This window comes from Dermacentor variabilis, chromosome 9, assembly GCF_050947875.1.
Source record: "Dermacentor variabilis isolate Ectoservices chromosome 9, ASM5094787v1, whole genome shotgun sequence".
NCBI lineage: Eukaryota > Metazoa > Arthropoda > Arachnida > Ixodida > Ixodidae > Dermacentor > Dermacentor variabilis.
Genome location: NC_134576.1, coordinates 98,233,237 through 98,239,236, shown reverse-complemented (window position 1 = coordinate 98,239,236; position 6,000 = coordinate 98,233,237). Strand labels below are relative to the sequence as shown.

General features: G+C 43.7%; 1 long non-coding RNA gene across 1 annotated transcript; it reads left to right on the top strand.

The window, feature by feature from the left end:
• Positions 1-229: 229 nt before the first annotated feature.
• On the top strand, positions 230-5,275 carry LOC142558107 (uncharacterized). The gene is made up of 4 exons (XR_012822955.1): positions 230-430; positions 1,280-1,378; positions 2,380-2,511; positions 4,380-5,275. It is a non-coding gene; the product is annotated as an uncharacterized LOC142558107 (long non-coding RNA).
• Positions 5,276-6,000: the final 725 nt, after the last annotated feature.

Genomic DNA, 6,000 nt, shown 5'->3' with positions numbered 1-6,000 from the left:
TGAGAAACTCTATGAGCAGCAAACAGGCGGCCATACGAGCAAGCAAACCTGTCAGAATAAACGTTCAATTTGCGCGGCCGCCCCCTGCCCAATGAAAAGCGACCGGAAGTGATGGGAGGACGCTGTAAAGTCACATGCCGTCACTTCGGCGCGTGGCAGGACGGGAAGGCGGAAGCTACGCCATTATTGCATTCTCTCGCTACATGAAATGCGTTCGCGCCTCGCGCTGTGCGAAATAATTTTACACGTGTGATTAGTTTTGTGCGCGGTGTAGAAAAAGGTGTGGCCCGTGCTTTGTGTGTTACTCGTGCTCCACTTGAAAGCAAAGCGTTCGTACGCACTGGAAGATGGATCCACGGACGCTGAGACGAGCAGTTGCAATGTGCCCTGTGTCGGCGGTCGGTAGTACTGCCATAATGGGAATTTTCAGGCAAGTGCCCATTTATTTGGTATTTCTTTGGTGGGTTACGTGTTTTTGTTCGCTCTAGAAGTTTCTTACTGTGATCTCGTAGCATAATTCACTAATGTAAGAGCAAGAGCAGCTGCACTCCTAGTAGGGCAAGTTAACTACCTCGATCGCGCCCCTTCTTATATCGGGCGCGGTGCGCCTGCATAGTTACGCTTTGTTTCTCAGCGCTTGAACGTTCGTAGATATGATTCTTTTGTGCGTTCAGCGTGGCTTCTTGTAATGTGGTCGACCACTTTTGCGTCGCGTAGAAAAAGGACGACTGACTTTGCCACCTTTCGAAAGAACTGGCGCGGTATTGGTTCTCCCTGATGCAGTCGCGTGCTGCTGTTGCTGCTTGCCGGGCGCCTTTAGCATGTTTTCGGCTCGTTTTGTCTGTGCGTGTGTGCGTGCTCGCGCTCGGCTCGATTCGTGTGTGTGCGTGCGCTCAGCTCGCTTTGTGTGCGTGCGTGTGTGTGTGTGTGTGTGTGTGTGTGTGTGTGTGTGTGTGTGTGTGTGTGTGTGCGCGCGCGCGCGCGTACTGTAGTACATGCCGGTTTGTATGGGCCGGCGTGCTTGCGTGTGTCTAGTGCGTACGTGTTTTGTGAGCTTGTTTCTGTGTGGGTCGCTGTGTGTGCGTGCACGTGATAGCGTGTCTGCCTGCATGTATGTGTGCTTGTTTGTGTTTATCAATGTGCGCGTGCGTGCTTTTGTGTCTGCGCTTTGAGAGTGCGTATATTTGTGTGCGCGCGAGTGCGTTTTGTGTGCGTGCATATGTATTGCATAAGGCCGGTAGAGTTTTACTCGCAATAAAACTCTTCCAATTTGGTGCAGCGAGTGTTGCCGCCTGAAACCCGAGTTTGATTTCAAGCCAACCTGGACAACTGCTGTATGAGGCGCCGTTTCTCAGGAGGATCAGTGGGAAGGCGTCAGGTATACGCTTCCTCCTTTTTCCCTCTGCCCTGATGAATTGATATCCTTGATTGTTATTCTAAAGGGAACGTTACATCCAGAGCATAAATAAATGATTAAGAAATCTGGTAGTGTGTTTCACCATTACACTAATTCTGATCTTAAAGACGTGGATTTCGAATTAGCCCACATTTCCGTTGATACAGACAACCACTGAAATTGTGAACAGCAGGTTATTCGAGACGTCCTACGTTTATAGCAATTGTCCTCAGGAGCTCTAATGAATTTTGAAAATTTGGAGTGTTGTTGTTGGGCTTTAGAGGTATCATATGCAAGCTTTAGGTCTTTCCTGGTAGTTTGCATGCCCTTCGAGAGCTGTCGCCTATAGCCCTATTGAAATTCGTAACTACAGTTTGGAGAACTGGGGAAGCTGGAAGGCTTGTACTGGCTCTCGAGAAAGTGTTTAAGCTGGAAGTGTAGGTTGAGGAGTTTGGGGTTAGTCACACGAAGGCTTTTTGATGCCTTAGCAGTAGGAGTGTCAAAGGATAAAAAATGCAGTGTGTCAAGCGTGGGAAGCTGCTTATGTGGCAGAGGCTTGTGTGTTTGTTGTGTGTGCGTGTGTGTGTGTGTGTGTGTGCGCGCGCGCATGCATGCGTGCGTGTATGTGAATTCGCTCCTCACAAGGGAGTGTGTGTGTAAGTGAGCTACTTCTTTGCTGGTGCTATTTGCAAAAAATTGGGAAGAAAACACAATGATCAATATAACTTGAAATAATAAGCTATGCAAAGCATGCTGGCAGAGTAGCAACAGCAGCATATAAGCATACAAACGTGCAGCTGTGTGACAATGTTAATGCATGACTGCAACATCTGGAAGGAAGCTTGCTTCTTTTCAGTAAGCAGCACAAAGTCCATATTTTTTGCTTTTCTCGTGCAAATCAAAACGAGGCTCATTGCCAGTGATCTTGTCTTTCATTGTATTAGCAGTTGTTTATCTTGAACTTAGAGCGTTGTTTCTCGCAGGTCATGCAGATGATAGCAGCAATTTCACAATGCCCAGCCTTAGTGCCCTCCATCAAGAGCAAGCCACTTGCGTTCGCCTTCAGGCAGATAGATGGTTGATGTCTTCTAGGAAGCAGTTGGGAAGACAACATTGTAAGTAGATATAGGTGTGAAGTTTAATATAGTAAGTCAAGTTATAATTTAAAACTCTGAGGCTCCTTGGCGGCCTAAGCTTGATATTATGTGCAGTTGTGTGTGTTTTTAAATATTGACGATTGTACTGCATACTGCAGGTATGACTGCTGATCCAAAGCATACACTTGCATTTTCTTGACGGCCTTTCATAATTAGGATTTTCTTTGTGCAAGAATATTCACAGACTGGAGCATTCCAGCATGATATTCTTTATTGTGCATTCAGTGCTAATTTCGTATGACCTTCCTGCTACCAATGTTTTTGCAGGAAAGAAATTTTTCTTTACTCTATGCAATGAGCTTGTTATTTGCTCGTTGCATTACTCTGCTACCTTTAATTTAATCCCGTATAATTCTCAAAACCTTAAAATTTCAGCTGTTTTTATTTCAAATACAATATCAAAATGCGCCGGATTGCAATCTAGACTGCAAGGGATTTGAAGAAATTACAAGAAACTAGGACCTCTCATGGGTGTTAAAAAACATTTCCGCAGGCGTTGCGCCTATTTCTTGTACTGAGCTAGCTGCTCATGAATATTGCAAGCATATGTCATTTCACACAGTTTTGCATGATATAGTAGGCCTATCATTGTCACTAAGCACAACCTTTCCTCATTTGCATCATGAAAATCTGCCTCATGCTTAATTTGGGACAAGTCTTGAAAAATGAATGTTTCATAATTTTGAAACTACACAAAGTATTGGTTTGGGCTTGGCAGTTTTCAGACAACTTGACCATGTTGAACCTAGCCATTACAAGACGAGAAAAAAAAAACATGCACAGGAGGACTCATTCAATCAAATGCAATGCTGTGGTGATTTTCCATGTGGAAAAACGTACTTTTAGGCGGGAGAGGGTGGGTAACCAATTTGCAACCATAGCGACTCATGCGGGTAGTGGCAACACAGGATGAGAAATGGTTGTGGCTCTGAGGTTCATTGAATATGAACACTTATATACAATTCCCAAAGATCATAAGTTTATTTAAACTTATGATCTTTGGGAATACTACTTGTCACCATATCGCCAAGCTAACCCATTGAAAGAAAGGGGCCTGCTCTAAGGAAAATAGTTAACACATGCTAAATTTTCAAGGAAAGTATGCCGTAATGTCAGTTCTTACTAAATTATTAAATAAGAAATACACAATAAATTTCAGTATACAGAAATGGTCTAATAAACTGCATTGGAGAGTTGGAGATTGTTGGGCCGGATGCAGGTATTGCAGGGCAAATGAGAATGCCAGTGGGGGTTCCCTCATTTTCATTTTGTGTGCACTCTCTGTAAAACTACTCTTCGTCTCCTAGTGTAATAATGTGTAAAAACAGCCATTTTTTAATGTCTTGTGCATGTCAGTCTTAATGTGCCATATCCCGTAAGGTTCTCAGCTGCAGTATTTATAAAGTGTAATGCAGGGATATATTGCAGATTTCATGTCAATTTATATTAAGGTCACATACACACTCTTGGACAAATGTCTGTTGAGAGATGTCATTGGTAGTGTCATTAAATTTAGTTCACTCTTATTTTCTATGGTGAAAAGGCTACTGTAAATTTATTTGCTTTTGCTGCTGTATGTGCCTAGTATTCAAAGTGACATAGTGGTTTAGTGTACACAGTAAATGCAATTCCTAAATTTGCAAAATAAAAATTTCTCCTACCTTTCACCTGTCTTGCCCAGTTGCCTGAGCTGTGCATTGTTCCCAGTCACATTAATTAAGTTTGTTACTTTCAGGAGCTTGTTGCCTTACCAAATTTTCCACAGTGTACATGTGTAATTGCACAGACTGAACTCTCATGATTCTCTTCTTATTTTGCTAATGCAGGACGCAAGATTCCAGCAATGCCATGCGCTGCATTTATTGGTCAAGATGCTCAGAGAATGGAGTCCCTGCACCTCGTGGTTAACCGTGAACATTTTTTTCTTTTGGCAATCTATACGTCATTTGCTGCATCAATTGCATTTTTGCAGCTCAGATGTGTACTATATTTTTCTAATTTTGAATCAATTAATATTCACTGTGCAGTATAAAAAATGATGTACAGTGGGAAGGACAAGGACTGCGAGAGATGACATACACTGCGCTGACTTCCAACAATATTTTATTGCGTTGCCACATAGTGTGTTTATACACAAGAGGGGTCATGGGGGGGCACAGAAAATGAAAGGCAGTCACAAGGGGTGTTCTAACAGCAAGTCAATGTACTAAGAACATGGTCACGAAAAAAAAAATCACAATCTCTATCTGTGGAGATACAAGACTTCACTAGGGGTCAGCGTGATAGAGGGGGAACTAACGCACACACTACCCAATTTCCTGGTGCAATCAGCTTCAATAATGTACCGGGTGAGCTGTGTCTCGCTAGAACTTGCGTATCTTCAAAGAGGGGCATGCAGCGGCAGTCCCGGCAATGAATGCCCAAGTGGCCTTGAACAGTGTTATGGACGTTGTAGTGCACTCTTAAACGATCATTTAGGCACCTGCCTGTCCATCCAACGTATTTACTGCCTCAAAACGGGAATATGGTAAACCACATTCGGTGCACATATCGCAAAATCTTTTCTGTGCCTGACAGAGCAAGAACTCTTGACGCGATTTAGGCGCGTTTACATGCTTACAGAGCTTTGCCAGCTTTTCCGGGGCTGAGAAAAGGACTGGGATTCCTGGAGGTTGCCGAATCCTTTTTTAGCCTATCGGAGACATCATGCACATACGGTAGCACTGCGAACCTGTGTCTTCCAACCGGCTGGTTCCTTGACTGCTCATCACGTTTTGTGCCCTTCAGAAGCTGTTCCGCTATGGCTGAAATTAAGGCCAAAGGGTAGCCAGCCCAAGAAAGGTGATCAACCTGTGCAGCTATACTATCTTGCATTTCATGTGAGCAAGATTTATTGAGACTGTTAATGAGGCAAAACTTCACAATACCTCGTTTAACAAGCTTTGAATGTGCAGAGTTTAAGGGCAAGAGTGACTTACTTCTCGGTTCAAAGCACTAGCACACCTGTTTGTTTTCAAGGCCCTGCCTGAGATCTAGAAAGCGCAAAGAATCAATGGGGACCTCATTTGTTCGAGAGGCTGCAGCTCTTAAAGATCTCCAAGTCTCCCAAGGCAGCAGGCTCTAAAGCGTGATCAGTGCAATCAATAAATACCAAGTAGTCCACAAACCTGCACACTTTGACAACATGAGACGCATCCAGGTGACCTTGAATGTTTCAATCATGATTAGCTAGATAAATATCAGTGGCGGCGCCAAGCATGATCCTTCACAATATACAAATAAATGGTGTTTGTATAGGATCATGCCTCACGCCGCAATTATGTGATATTTATCTAGCTCATGATTTCGATATTGAAGGTCACCTAGTGCATCTCCTGTCAAAGTGTGCAGGTTTGTAAATGGCTACCTGGTATTTATTGATTGCACTGATCACGCTTTCGAGCCTGC